General features: G+C 41.4%; 1 long non-coding RNA gene across 1 annotated transcript; it reads left to right on the forward strand.

Annotated features, from left to right (window-relative positions):
- Positions 1–13,457: 13,457 nt before the first annotated feature.
- Positions 13,458–14,793, forward strand: LOC101152210 (uncharacterized). The gene is made up of 2 exons (XR_002007740.2): positions 13,458–13,737; positions 14,532–14,793. It is a non-coding gene; the product is annotated as an uncharacterized lncRNA (long non-coding RNA).
- Positions 14,794–15,481: the final 688 nt, after the last annotated feature.

The raw sequence follows: 15,481 nt of genomic DNA on the forward strand, positions 1-15,481 counted from the left end.
AGTTTTGCTCTTGTCGCCCAGGCTGGAGTGCAGTGGCGCGATCTCAGCTCACTGCAACCTCCGCCTCCTGGGTTCAGGCGATTCTCCTGCCTCAGCCTCCTGAGTAACTGGGATTACAGGCGTCTGCCAACATGCCTGGCTAATTTTTTGTATTTTTTTTTTCTTTAGTAGAGATGGGGTTTTGCCATGTTGGGCAGGCTGGTCTCGAACTCCTGACCTCAGGTGATCCACCCACCTCGGCCTCCCAAAGTGCTGGGATTACAGGCATGAGCCACCGCGCCCTGCCCTAGTGCACATTAAGGAGCTGGAAGGGGAGTTGCGCTGCAGGTGAGAGAACCATGACTTTATATTCCAGAGTTGTTGATGCTGTCTGTGTCCCCGTGTCCTCTGAGTTTCTAGGGCTGGGGGGCTGCCTTTCATCTTGAATCCTGCTTAGCTGAGGTTTCACCATAAGACCGGGTCCAGGAAGCTAGAATCAGTTATGAGGTTCTGGAATTCTTGTTGCAAGAGGAAAAACAAACCCAGATTTCTTTGAGCCCATGTTGAGCTGGCTCCTCTGTTATTTGCACTGAGCAAGAGGGAAGGATGGCTTTCTGAAGCCAGGAAATAAAGCCACGGCCAAGGCAGGAAGGGTCCAGATGAGGGAGGTCAGAGGGTCACAGCAAGGCAGGCACAGGAAGGGCTCCCGGAGCTGACCCCATGAACACTGACTGTGCACTGGGTTGTGTTCTCTTGCACAGCCTGCTGCCCTGTAATGGTCCAGGGACAGGCTCTCTAGTTTATTTTTCATTAAAAATGACTTTTATAGAATGTTTTGATTTCAAAAGCAATATCTGGTCTCTGGAGAAAAATTAGAAAATGTAGACAAGCAAAGCAAAGAGAAGAAAATAAAAATACATCCACTATCCTAATCCTGAGCAATAACTACTCTTTTTTCTTTTTTGGAGATGAAGTCTCATTCTGTCGCTGATCTAGGCTCACTGCAACCTCTGCCTCCCGGGTTCAAGCGATTCTTCTGCCTCAGCCTCCCAAGTAGGTAGGACTACAGGTGCACACCATCATACCCTGCTAATTTATTGTATTTTAGTAGAGACAGGGTTTCACCATGTTGCCCAGGCTGGTCTCAGACTCCTGACCTCAGGCAATCCACCTTCCTTGGCCTCCCAAATTGCTAGGATTACAGGTGTGAGCCACCGCACCCAGCCAGTAACTTCTCTTTATACTTGTTCTGTGTCCATCCGGCTTTTTCCTAGGAGTGCAATATATTTATAGCATCATTTAATAAATTAAATTTTATACCACATACCTATATAACCTTTTAAAAACTCAATTGGCATTATATCATTAATATCTTTTCATGTCAATACTCTACAATCTGGGTTTTAATGATTATGTAATATTCCATTGTATGGGCATGCAAGTACTTTAATTTACCGATCCCTTATTATTGGACATTTAGGCTGTTTTCCAATTTTCACTACTCTAAACAACTGTGACGAACATCCTTTTGCATAATTACTTAACCACATTCTCATTTTCTTACCTGGGTTACATTTCCAAAGGTAGGATTAAAGGATATGCACGTTTTTAAGGCTTTGATACACATTGCTTCACTAACCTCAGGAAAAGTAGTCATAAATTATACCCCAGGGATGGCTATTGTCCCCAGGGACAATGCTGATCTTTATATGCAGGGTCTAGAGCAAAGCATTGCATATAATAGGAGCTGATTAAATATGCATAGATTGTAATTTGAGCATAATAAATCCAGACTCTTTCAAGCACACTATCTGCAGTTCTTCTGTCTGCTGTTAGCCCTCCAAGAGACAGAGTAAAGAATTGTTCATAAAAATGAGAGAAAGGTAAGGGATGATGAAAAGAAAGTGGAACAATATCTCAGGGGAGTGTGCCATTTAATAATACCCTAGGTCATTACACAGCACTTTCACTGAAATATAGGTGTTAATGGCCCACTTATGAACATTTCTACTCCAACATAAATTAGAGTCTAAATTATTTAAACCATCCCAATGTAACCATACCAGGCAAAAGTCGTGTACATAGAAGTACCATGGCTTAGAGGTAAAAGACCATGGAGAAAATAATTTTCATAATATCCAACCTCCCAATAAACATGATGGAATTGCCACTTGGGAATCCACACCCTCCCTTCAATATCCAACGTAACCAGCTTAGGGAAAGCACTTCAAAGAAGTGTGGGTGAAGATAAAGGAACACTTAGTTACAATCTGAGCTCACCCTGCAAGCTTTGATTTCTGACTATTCTTAGGACTTGTTTCTTTCAAATCCTCAGACTAGAGGGCTTGGTTCATTTTGACAGAGAAAGATAATCATTGAAAAACAGAAGGAGGTTTGGTTTAGCCTTACAATGGTTTCTATGTTAAGCCTCACAAATGAAAGTCATATTAAACTGGATGTATTCATCCCTGACATCAAAGAAAGGAGAATGAAGGAGAAAAAAACGTATTAAAACTTGCAAAAAATAATCTTTCTATAAAACCTGACATTTATGAACATAACTCAAAGAAATACCTAAAAATTAATCTGTGGATTACACCAATTTAAAATGTATGGGAAGAATACAAGTAGGAAGAGGGGGAAAACAAACAAAGTGAAATATATTGACATTCTGAAGTCTCTTTTCATTTAACAACAAATATTTTCAAAGAACACAAGGCTTTCTCAGTCATTAACAATTCATTTTTTTATAAGCTACATTCAATTTTAATCATCTACAATATATGAAAAATCCCCCTCAGGATTACCTGCACAAAATTGCAAAAGAAAAAAAAAATTGTAAGATTATATGACAGTTTCAAAGCTGAATTACAAATGTGTGCACCCAGCAGCAGATAAAAATGAAGGAGAATACGGGAATGATTAAGTTTTCAATTTCCCTACAATGACTTGATGTTAATTTCAATTCAGTTACAAGCCTCTTTGTAAAGGATTAATAAAGAAAACAAATAATCTGATGGTTTGACAACATGAAGGTACTGGGAAATTATTTCCCTGAGAGATTGTCATTTAGAAGCTGGATAAGTTTCTGATTCACTTGCGGCCTCAGTTTCTCATCTTTAAACTGGGAATTGGGAAATGACAATGATGATTCCCCAGTAGGATTCATGTGAGGATTTCATGAGATGATGGAATTCAAATGTTGTGCAGATGGCAGGGACTCACTTAAAAATAGCCATTTTTATTGACATGGGCATGGCAAAAATTTAAAGTGCCTGTGACAAAGATCATCAGTGAATCTCATATAATAGACTTTTCTAAACTTTGCCCTTCCTTCTCTTTAATTCTTTGATATCTACAGTACAACCAGTAGTATGTTCTGCTTTGAGTGTCTTAAGATGGAAAACATCAACAAGCAACAATACTTTGCATTGAGTACTTACTACATGCCAGGTGCTTTATGTCATCTCAAACAGTCCTCACAACAAACTTATTGCATAGGAACTACTCATCTCAGTTTGCCAATAACAAAATTGAGACCTAAAGAAGTTAAGGAGTTTTCCAAATGGCTGGAGGCAGCACAGAGGTTAAAAGCATGATGTCTGGAGCCAAGCTGCCTCTGTTTCCCTATTGAGGGAAATTGGGATGGGTAGTGTATTTGACAGTGTTCTCTAGAGAAATAGAACTAATAGGATGTGGGTGTGGGAGTGCTGAGGGGAAGCAGTGTGGGAGAGAGAGAGACTTTATGTTAGGGAATTGGTTCATGCAATTGTGGGGGCTGGAAAATGCAAACTTTGCAGTGGTGACTGGCAGTCTGGAAATTCCAGCAGAAGTTGATTGTTGCAGTTTTGAGTCCAAAGGCAGTCTGGAGGCAGAGTTCTGTCCTCCTGGCGGGACCTCAATCTTTTCTCTTAAGGCCTTCAACTGATTGGAGGAGACCTACTCACATTAAAGAGGGTAATGTACTTTACTCAAAGTCTACTGATTCAAATGTTAATCACCTAAAATCACCTAAAAAAATACCTTCCCAGCAACATCTGGACTGGTGCTTGACCTAGCAACTGGGTGCTACAACCTACCACATTGACACATAAAATTAACCACCACTGGGGGTAAGAACATTACCTACCTCACATGGTTTGGAAGGATTAAATAATATAAATCATGCACAGTACTTGGTATGCCTGAGGCCCTCAGTGTCTTTATTTTCTTATGGACAGAGCCTGCTAAGGAGGAAGCAGTCCATAGGTGTTAGCTATTGTTATAAAGGGACACAGCCATATTAGAACCCAGGTCATTTGCCTCCAGAGCTGATTGTCAACTTTTAAACCTGTACTGTCCAATATGATAACAGTCAGAGAGATGTGACTACTTACCATGTGTACGTGGCTAGTGTGACTAAAATTTAAATCTCATTTCAAAACCAAAGCAGAGTAATTTGTTTGTTTGTTTGTTTGTTTGTTTGAGATGGAGTCTCCCTCTGTCACCAGGCTGGAGTACAGTGGCACGATCTCGGCTCACTGCTATCTCCGCCTTCCAGGTTCAAGCCCCCCTCCCCTGCTTCAGCCTCCTGAGTAGCAGTGACTACAGGCTCGCACCACCACACCCGGCTAATTTTTTGTATTTTCAGTAGAGATGGGTTTTCACCATTTTGACCAGGATGGTCTTGATCTCTTGACCTCATGATCCGCCCGCCTTGGTCTCCCAAAGAGCAGAGTGAATTTTTAAGCATTGAAGTGGCCTGAGTACTAGATATATTTAGTTAAATAAAATATACTATCAAAATTAATTTCATCTTTTACTTTTTGCTTTTGTAAATGTGGCTACTAGAAAAATCTAAATAATACACATGGCTTGCATCATATATTTCTTGTACAGTGCTACTCTAAGCATGGTGCCTTCCCAGGGGTACACAGGCCTGGCGTGTGAACACAAGCCCTCCACAGGACAGGCTAAGCAGCGAAAACACTGCACCAATGCATCTTAACGTCAGCGAGGCTACCCAACTTCTTTAAAAAAAAAAAAAAAAAAAAAAAACTTAACAGTAGCACCACCCACAAAGGAAATAAGTAAACTGGACTTTATTAAAATTAGCTCTTTTGCCTATCAAAAGACACTACTAATAGGGTAAAACAGCAAACTACAGATTTGGAAAAGATATTTGCAATTCATATAGCCAAACAGTGGACTTATATTTAGGATATATAACAAATTCCTGTGAATCAATTTTTTAAAAAAGGAATAAAACTCAATAGAAAAATATGTGAAATATTTGAACAGGCATTTTAGAAAACAAGGTGTCCAAATGGCCAATAAACACATTACATGCAAATTAAAACATAATGGCTGAAATGAAAATGATGGAAAAATATCAAATGCTGACAAAGATGAAACAACTGAAATTCTTACATATCGCTAGTATGGTATAAATTGGTATGACCATGTTGGAGGATTTTTTTTTCCTGCCAAGTACAAGCATGCTTCCTTCCACTAACACCCCCCTCGGTGCAGGAAAATTAATCTCTAACTTAAAAAGCCAGCATTTCAAAATGTATAAAATAATGAGGCAGAGAGAAGGCCTTGGGCCTTGCCACACTGGAAGGTATCATCAGCAGTTAATTGAGCCACAGGGAGGCTGAGAGCAGGATTGCAAACATGGTAAGCTTCACAAATGACAAAATATAGTGCCTGACCTTTTTAAAGCAGATCTCGTGGGCTCCTCACAAACTGCAGGGCATTCTTTGAGGTCGGGAACCAGAGGGGCCCTGCAAGGGGCTTTGGTGAGGCAGGCAGGAGTCCGCTAGGGGAGTTGCTTTCACATTAAGCCATAAAACAATTTTCTTTGGAAAAAAATGTGTCTGTAACAAATGCCCCGCAGAATTATACTACATCACTGAAAACTGAACATTTGCAAAGCTTTGCTCAGGACTTTGTTATCATGCTCTGCCCTAAATCTAAGAGTTAAGAGTTATTCTTGTCAGGCATCTGCTTTTGAAGTTCCTGGCTAAGTCAAATAGTGCATGAGGCTCCACAGCAGCTCTTAATCAGGAAAATGGAGAGATGATTGTCGTTAACACAAAACACGGAGCCCTGGGACCAGCTTTCTGTCTGCCCCAAAAACCAGCTGCTTCCAAGCCCCTCTAATTCCTGGTTCTCTGGGAAGGTGCTAGTCCAGTGACTTTTATCCAGGGGTCCACGGACCCCTAACATGTTTGTGGAGGGAATTCAGGGGTCTGTGAACTCAAATGAGGAAAAATATATCTATGTTTGCTAACTTCCAACCGAAATGTAGCACTTTGGTTTGGAAAGCAGGCAACAAACCATAGTAATGTTATCAGTCCTCATTGTCACCAATAGAAATCACCGACATTTTCATGTATTACAGTTGCTACAGATATGTTGAAATCAAGCTCAGGCTCATCTGTGCAGCAAAATTGGTAATTAGATCCACTATTAGACCTTGTAACATAAAAGCATAAACAAAGAAGCATATATCGGCCAGGTGTGGTGGCTCACGCCTGTAGTCCCAGCATTTTGGGATGCTGAAGCAGGCAGATCACTTGAGGTCAGGAGTTCGAGGCCAGTCTACTCAACATGGTGAAACCCTGTCTCAACTAAAAATACAAAAATTAGCCAGGCATGGTGGCAGGAACCTGTAATCACAGCTACTCTGGAGGCTGAAGCAGGAGAATCACTTGAACCCAGGAGGCAGAAGTTGCAGTGAGCTGAGATCGCAACACTGCACTCCAGCTTGGGTGACAGAGGGAGACTCCATCTCAAAAAAAAGGAGCATATGTATGATTCAATCACCATTTTAAAATATATTTTGTATTTCAATACAGCTGTAATCATATGTGTCTTCAGCATTTAAAAAGTTTTATTCCAAGGTGCCCCTAGGCTTCCCTGCCAGAGGTATCCCTGACATGAAAGAGGTTAAGAAGCCCTATCTAGACACAAAAAGGCAGGCCTTAATTAGACCAGGGAGAAGTATTAATAGAAGGAGCAAGGCAGGGCAAAAGTACTATGCTTTGATCCCGGCAAAGTAAAGCTGGATATGGCAAGGCAATGCCTGACCCAACCTGAATGCCAGGTAACCAGACAAACCAGTGTGATCTAGAACAGTCTAGAAGAGCAAATTGCCTGGAAGGGTGCTGCTCACGACAATCCCAGGAAGCACAAACAAGGGAGCCCTTGAGGGAAATCTCCCCCAAAGTACCTGTGGTCACTGTTTAAAGCTCTGGCTTTGACCCGGGTCAGACCTGGCTCAATCCTGGCTTCATAATCACTTTTGGCAAGAAATGGTTCACCTAATCAGGGTGAACCTCACTTTCTCTCTCCATCTGTAAAATGGTAATAATACCTCCCTTAAGTTTTTGTTAAAGTTATATAATTTATTCATAAATATGTTAAACAAAGAAAGCAAATTACAGAATGATAGATACTTCATTTATGTACAATATTAAGTAATACAAAACTATGTTATATAATGTTTATAAAGACTTCTGCAGTAATATAGAAAATTACGCATGGGGATCAAAAACACCAAATTCAATTTCCTAGTGCTTATATATAGGAAATGGGGGAAAATTAGGTTTGGGATAAATGATGTGTGTTTGTAAGTGGAGAATCTGAAATAAATACATATGGCAAAGGTTAAGATTTGATAATGCTTTCTTTTAACCTTTATTTAAGTGACCTACAATAAGCTGAACATTTAAAAACATACAATTTAATAAGTTTTGGCATATGTATACTCTCATGAAACCATTACCATAATCCAGATAATGAACATATCCATCACTCCCAAATGTTACCTCATTACAACATGCCATGTTGTAATGGCTCATCTGGCAGCCTGACTTGAGAGTGTGTGCCTTCATCCTCCTGAAGAGGGTCAACTGTATTCCTTTATTATCTTGCTTATTCTGGAGAACCTGTAGTAATATCCTCTGTTTCATTCCTAATATTGGCGATATTAGAATGTTACCTAATATTCTTCTTTTTTGTCTGTCTTGCTAGAGTTTTATCCTTTAAAAAATATTTTCAAAAAACAAGCTCTTTTTTTTTTAGTTGCTTTAATAGTTTTATTGCTTTCTATTTCATTGACTTTGCTCTTTATTATTTCTTTCTTTCAGCTTGTTATGGGTTTAATTTGCTTTTCTTTTTTCTAGGTACTGTAGTTGGGAGCTAAGATTGTTGATGAGAGGTTTCCTTTCTTCTAATGTATGCTATGCATTTAGTGCTATAAATTTCCCTCAGCAGTGCTTAGCTCTCTTCTACAAATTTTGATATGCTTATTTTCATTTTCATCCAGTACAGCATATTCTTTTGTTTCCCTTGAGACTTCCACTTTGACCCATGGAATATTTAGAAATGTGTTGCTTAGTTTCCACCTGTTTGGGTGAGTTTACTGTCATCTTTCTGTTGCCGTTCTCTAATTTGATTCCACAGTGGTCAGAGAACACACTTGGTATGATTTTAACTCTTTCAAATGCGTTAAAGTCTGTTTCATAGCCCAGAATGTGGTCTATTTTTGGAGTATGTTCCCTGGGCACTTAAAAAGAACATACCTTCTGTTGTCAGGTGGAGCATTTTATGAATGCTGATAAGATCATTTTGATTGATAGTGTTGCTGAATTTTTCTATATCCTTGCTGATTTTCTGTCTAGTTGTCCCACTAATTATTGAGAGAGGGTTGTGGATTTGTCCAGTTCTCCTTTTAACATATCTATTTTTTGCTTCACATATTTTGCAGCTGTTATTTGGTGTGTACACATTTAGGGTTGATATTTCTTCTTGATGGATTGACCCTTTTATCATTTTGTCACATTGCTCTCTATCTCTGGTAATTTTCTTTGCCCTGAAATTTACCTTATCTGATGCTAATATAGCTACTCCCACTTTGATTGTTTGCATGATATATTTTTTCCATCCTTTCACTTTCAATCTGCCTATATTGTTAAATTTGAAGTGAGAATTTCTTACAGGTGGCATGTAGCTAGGTCATCTTTTTCATCTACTCTGCCAATCTGTGTGTTTTAATTGGTGTATTTAGACCATTGACATTTAATGTAATTATTGATATGTTAAGGTTTAAGTCTACCATTTTGTATTTTCTATTCTTATTTCTGTTTTCTCTTTCTTGCTTTCCTGTGAGTTATTTTAACTTTTTTGTTGAATCTCATTTTTATTTATCTAGTGTTTTTGAGTGTCTTTCTGTATATTCTTTTTAGTGGTTGCTCTAGGTATTTCATGTAATGTATACATAATATCGCATTCTCTGGGGTCATCATTTTACCAATTTGCATGCAGTGGAGAAATTTTTACCATCCTCTATATCCCTTTACCTTCTCCCACTTATAATTGTCTTAAATATTTCCTCTACAAACATTTAGATAGGTATCAGCAGATACAGGGGAAGTACTTTTTTGTTTGTTTTGTTGATGGTCTTTGGCTGGAGTCAAGCAGTTATTGTCCAAAAGCCTTCTGTCTTGTTAAGTTGCCCCATTCTTAGTCCTTTATCTTAAGAAAAGTGGCTTTTGTTGGGACTTTTTTTTTTTTTTTTTTTTTTTTTGTCTGATGCCGTTAGCATTACTGGGTCACTGGCTTCCTCAGCTCTAGGTTTGGAATATATGAGGCAAAGGAAAACCCAGAAAATTTGCCAGCATGGTGCTCCTTAGATCACAAGGTTCCTAGTCATTCCACCTTTCTAAGTCTTCTTATGTTTGTTTTTTGTATAATGCCCAGGGGTTTTAGTTGCACTTTGTGGGAGGAAGAAGAGAAAGTACATTTACTCCATTTTCCTGGAAGCAGAAGCCCTGATGCATTTTTAAAGCTGGCCTCTTGTTCCACTTTCACAAAAGACATTTCCCTATGAGAGAGCGTTAACATCCCACTGCTCTTCAAAATGGAAAACAAGTTTGCAGTAAGAGACAAGATGATCAGCAAGGTTTAAATCATCTCAATCTGCCTGCCAAGACACTAAAAATAGAGGGGCAAAAAGCTAGCTCAGTTTTCTAGAAATGCCTCAAGAAAATGAGATAATGTGAACATTGATGATTTCGTTGATTCCCCATACAGACTTCAGGGGTATCATTCCTCAGCGATACGAGCTAGTGAGGACTTTACCCCTGGGGATGCATCTGTCTCAATCCATTATATACCACTGCCAGTCTACACCAATCATTCCCAAATTTTATAGTGCAACCAAAGTACCTGGGGAATGCTTATTAAAATACAGCTTCTGCAGTGGTACCTCTGGGGAAGGCAGAGCAGTGCTGGGCGTGTATATAGCCATTTGGGAACCCCAGTGTACGTCCAGACCAAGGCAAGTCCCCCTGAAACTGCCTCTTTAAAAATTATACAGCATTGTTTTGGTTATTGAGGTTGTAATAAGTACTTGGCTCATAGAAAAGTCACTTCTTATAAAATAATAATGGCAGCATTTTGCACAGCCAAAAAGTGCAGATTCTAGGCCTCAATCTGTAGGTCTTAGGTGGGCCAAGGAACCACTTAGCCTCTTGGTCTTGAGTAAGCTCAGCTGTGTCCTGGGTACAACACTAGAATTCACTGAGAGATCTGTAAAATTACAAGTAATAAAAATGCATATTAAGATAGAACTTATCAGATTCCCAATAACAAAAAGACATTTTAAAGTCAGACAAGTAGGGTAACAACAGGACATGGAAAACAGAGAGCTGAGTATGGGTACCAAAACCAATACGTGGCACTGGCTGCAGTCTCTGGTCATCTGCTGTCTCCTGACTCCTACTATAAAGGAGGCTGGGCCGGGCGCAGTGGCTCACGCCTGTAATCCCAACACTTTGGGAGGTCGAGGTGGGTGGATCACTTGAGGTCAGGAGTTCGAGACCAGCCTGGCCAACATGGTGAAACCCCGTCTCTCTACTAAAAATACAAAAATTAGCCAGGTGTGGTGGCACACGCCTGTAATCCCAGCTACTTTGGAGGGTGAGGCATGAGAATCGCTTGAACCCTGGAGGCAGAGGTTGCAGTGAGCCGAAATGGTGCCACTGCACTCCAGCCTGGGCAACAGAGCAAGACTCTGTCAAAAAAAAAAAAAAAAAAAAAAGAGGCTATTATCCTATTTCAGACATTTTAAGGTTACTGTAGAGTCACTATCTAGGAATCTACATGGCTAAAATCTGCTTGCTCTGCCTTCCCTCCAACCCCTACAACTACGCACACATCCTCCACCAATCTCAAACCTCTCAGGCACTTCATCTCCTTCCTTCAATGATCTCACCTCCCTTTCCTAGGCAAAATATACACTGCAAGACAGGACATACTTCACCTTCCAGCATCAAACTTTCATCCACGGCTGCTCTGGCCTTGTGTGTGAATTAGAAAGAGGCACTCTTTCCTCAAGGGTCTTTACTATCATTTGCCAGGAAACAGTCAAGGCCACTCTTCAATTTGTCCATGGGCTGATCAACATAAAAAATCCCTGGCTCCTTCTCATCAATATTTAAACAAGCTTTGGCTGGGTGTGGTGGCTTGTGCCTGTAATCCCAGCACTTTGGGAGGCCAAGGTGGGAGCAACTGAGGTCAGGAGTTTGAGACCAGCCTGGCAAACATGGTGAAACCCCATCTCTACTAAAAATATAAAAATTAGCCTAGCGTGGTGGCGTGTGCCTGCAATCCCAGCTACTCAGGAGGCTAAAGTAGGAGAATCATTTGAACCCCAGTGGCAGAGGTTGCAGTGAGCCAAGATTACGCCAGTGCACTCCAGCCTGGGCAACAGAGTGAGACTACGTCTCAAGAAAACAAAACAAAACAAAAACCCCCCCAAACAAGCTTATGTTTCTCCAATCTTAAAAAATAATAATTAAAAATCATCATTTTCCTTTCAGAATCACTCTCATTTCTTCACAGACAACTTCTTGGAAGATTTGCCTATGTTCATTTATCTCCATTTTCTCACCATCACCCTCACTTATTCCTCAACTCACCGCAAGCTGATCTTCTCCAGCCATTCCAAGGAATCTGCTCCAGGTAACAACAAAGTCTGCTCAGTCATCTCACTAATTTCTCAGCAAAACTGACCTAATTAACTACTCTTCCTGAAGTGCTCTTCCCTTGCTCCCTGCAATGCCGCATTTCTCTGGTTCCTCTCCTAGGGCTGCCTGCTCTTCTTCCCTTTCTTTAGTAGAAGAGCTCTTGACACTCTGTCCTGCGCCTCTTTCCCAAAGGGTATTCTCTCCACCAGGCAATTTCTTCTAAGCTCCTGCTCTAGCACCATTCATATACAAGAATCTAAGGCACAGATTTCTAGCTCAGGCCTGTCATCTAAAAAATCAAAACAGGCACATCCATTGGCCTGTTGAGTTTCTCCACTAGAAGACCTCCAAGGCTTAATATATGTAAAACCAAACTTCCCACACATCAGCTTCTTCTCCTGTGGTTCCCTTTTAGTATGTGATGGCCCAACATTCTCCCAGCTATCAGCCCAGAAGCCTGGCAGTCACCCCAACTCTGCAAATTTCACACACCCAATCCACCACCACCACTGCCGCCACCTACTTCCCAATGATCTCTCTCTCTCTCCCTCTCTCCCTCCTGTATTCTTCAGCTGTGGCCTGAGTCCAAGTAACCAAAGTCAAGAAAAGCAGGGCCATGTACTCTGTACTCACCAGCCTGGTGCTTGAAACCCTCAACTATTGTAAAGTGGTTATGTTAATGAAAAGGGGTCCCCATCCAGACCCCAAGAGAGGATTCTTAGACCTTAAGCAACAAAGAATTTGGGGCAAGTTCAAAGAGTAAAGTGAAAGCAAGTTTATTAAGAAAGTAAAGGAATAAACGATTGGCTACACCATAGGCAGAACAGCGGCATGGGCTGTTCAACTGAGTATACGTTATTTATTGATTAGACACTAAACAAGGGGTAGATTAGTCAAGAGTATTCTGGGGAAAGGAGTGGCAATTCCCAGAACTGAGGGTTCCACCCTCGCCTTCAGATCATATAGAGTAACTTCCTAACATCGCCATGGCATTTGTAAACGCTCATGGTGCTGGTGGGAGAGTCTTTCAGCAAGCTAATGTATTATAATTAGCATATGATGAGCAGTGGGGACAACCAGAGTTCACTTTCATTGCCAATCTTGGTTTTGGTGGATTTTGGCCGGCTTCTTTAAGTATCCTGTTTTACCAGCAGGGTCTTTGTGACCTGTATCTTGTGCTGACCTCCCTGTCTCATCCTGTGACTTAGAATGCCTAACCTCCTGGGAATGCATCCCAGCAGGTCTCCGCCTTCTTTTATGCAGCCCCTATTCAAGATGGAGTCCCTCTGGTTCAAACGCCTCTTGACAGTTCATCCTTTCAGTGTTTCCGGCTAGGAAATTTAAATGTTTGTCCATCCTATTCACTGGGCTCTGAAGCACTCATTTAGTACACGGAGAAAGGAGAGGGAGGGGGGATGGGAGGAGGGGAGGAGCAGAGGAGGGAGAGGAGGCGGAGTCGGTTAGTCTATCCTCTCTGCGGGGCCTCTCTGCTGGGACCCAGATGCCGAGCACTGAAATTCTCATCCGCCACACACAACATGGAGGCTTCCTGGACCCGCGCCCAATTTTCGCTTCCTGGATGGAAGCTACGTCATTTCCCCCTCTGTTGCCCTAGCGCCCCTTGGAAGCCAAGAATATGAGGAAGTCTTCTTCCTTCGCGCCTTCTTCTTCCTTCTTCTTGCTTACGCTCCAGGGCAGCCTGACAGAGCCGCTCGAAGGCTCTGCTGGCCGCGGCTAGCCGGTGAGGAGGGTGGGGGGAGGGGCCGTCCCGCGTGTCGGGGAGTCTGAAGGCGACCAACGAGAGGGAGGGCCGGAGCGGGGAGGTGGCTCGGAGGCATGTCCAGTAAATTGGGGATGAAAATCCTCCCAGGAACACGATTATTAATGGGTTGAGGGAAGTGGCAGGTGCAGCGGTTGCGCAGAGACAGTGATGCTTAGTAGCCAGGACTTCATGGAAAATTTGTGTGTAGAGAGGGCCACAGCAGCCTGAAAACCATTTTCGTCCCCTTTTAGGTTTACCCATTCCACTGGGCCCAGCCACCACCCACTCCTGCTGTCTGGTAAACTTTCCTCCTGTTTCTGGGGCCATGGCTGGCATGAAGAGTTTTTACTGAATAGTTTTCGTTGATCGCAGGCCCGTTCTCTCTTCTCACCCCTTTATTGAAGTGACAGTGAAAATCTAAGTGAGAAAGCACTGTTACAGGGGCTGAAAAGGCTACAGGAGACCAGAGCCATTGACTTTTATTTTTAAAATGAAGATCTCTTTTACTTGAAGGAACTTACGAATTTTGGCATTCAAATAGGGGCTGGAAGACTTGAAAGCAGTAGAAATTTCACCACAGGTGATAGGAAGGGATGGATGGTCACGAAATGAATATCTCCTGACTTGCACACCTAGTGAGCAGAGCCAGGACCTCCTTCACCTTAGCATTTGGAACAGGCTGCAAAGTTCATTCTTCCTCATAGCAGCCCCTGCATTCAGTCTGGTTTAGTTGTTTTATGTGGTTTCTAGCCTGATGTTTTTTTTTTTTTCAGGGTGCAGCAGAAGTCCCAGGTAGCTGAGAAGTTCATGGAATCTTCTTATTTGCTACACCTTTCACTACTGCTTGTGATATAGTGCAGGGCTGGGATGTGCAGACATTTCTCAAGTGCACTGTGTACCTACACAGCATGCTGCAATTTGGCTACTGAAGTCAAGAGAAACTGGTTTGAACAACTACTGAGTGTAACATAGGAAGCGCATTTCATTTGATAACAGGAACACAGCTTTTGTGCTAATAAAGTGCTTTGAAAATTAGTGTGTGGTCTTTAGTAATTAGCATATACATTTTAGTTATCCATTGGTTCATAACAAACGGACTAAATAGGTACCCCACTGAGTCATTTATCTAAATGAAAAGTTTGGTTAAATTGTAGTTGTGGGCATTGATCAAAGCTAATGGGAAAAAGAGATTAAGATGAAAATCATGGGATTAAATTTTTAATTAGTTTGCCCCTTGGACCATTGCTTGGTATGACATGGAGATTGATTGGCTACTTATGCCTGCCTGGGAAGATATGGCTCTGCTACCAAACCTCTGAACGTAAGAGTGTTTTGCAAAAAAACTGAATATTTTATTCAGTAATCTTTCACTTTATTCCTGCTTAACAAGGAATTGAAAAGGAAGGCAAGGTCTTGGATCTCATAGTTCTTGGTATAGTGATAGATACAAAGTATGAGATGGGGGCTTCAGCGAGTTCATTAATAAATATCTCAAATCAACATGTCTAAGTCAAACTCTTCCTTTCCTGCCCCCAATCTCTTCCTCTCCCAGGGCTCCTTATGTCAACTAATGGTGCCATCATTAGTGCACTCAAAGCAAAAACCTGGGAACATCTTGATTCCCTCTTTCATTCCCCACAGCTCACCCATCAACAAATTCTATCCGCTTTTATTCTAAAATATATCCTAAATCCATTCACTGTTCTTATCTCCACCACCCTAA

The sequence above is a fragment of the Gorilla gorilla genome, chromosome 9 (assembly GCF_029281585.2).
Source record: "Gorilla gorilla gorilla isolate KB3781 chromosome 9, NHGRI_mGorGor1-v2.1_pri, whole genome shotgun sequence".
Taxonomy (NCBI): Eukaryota; Metazoa; Chordata; class Mammalia; order Primates; family Hominidae; genus Gorilla; species Gorilla gorilla.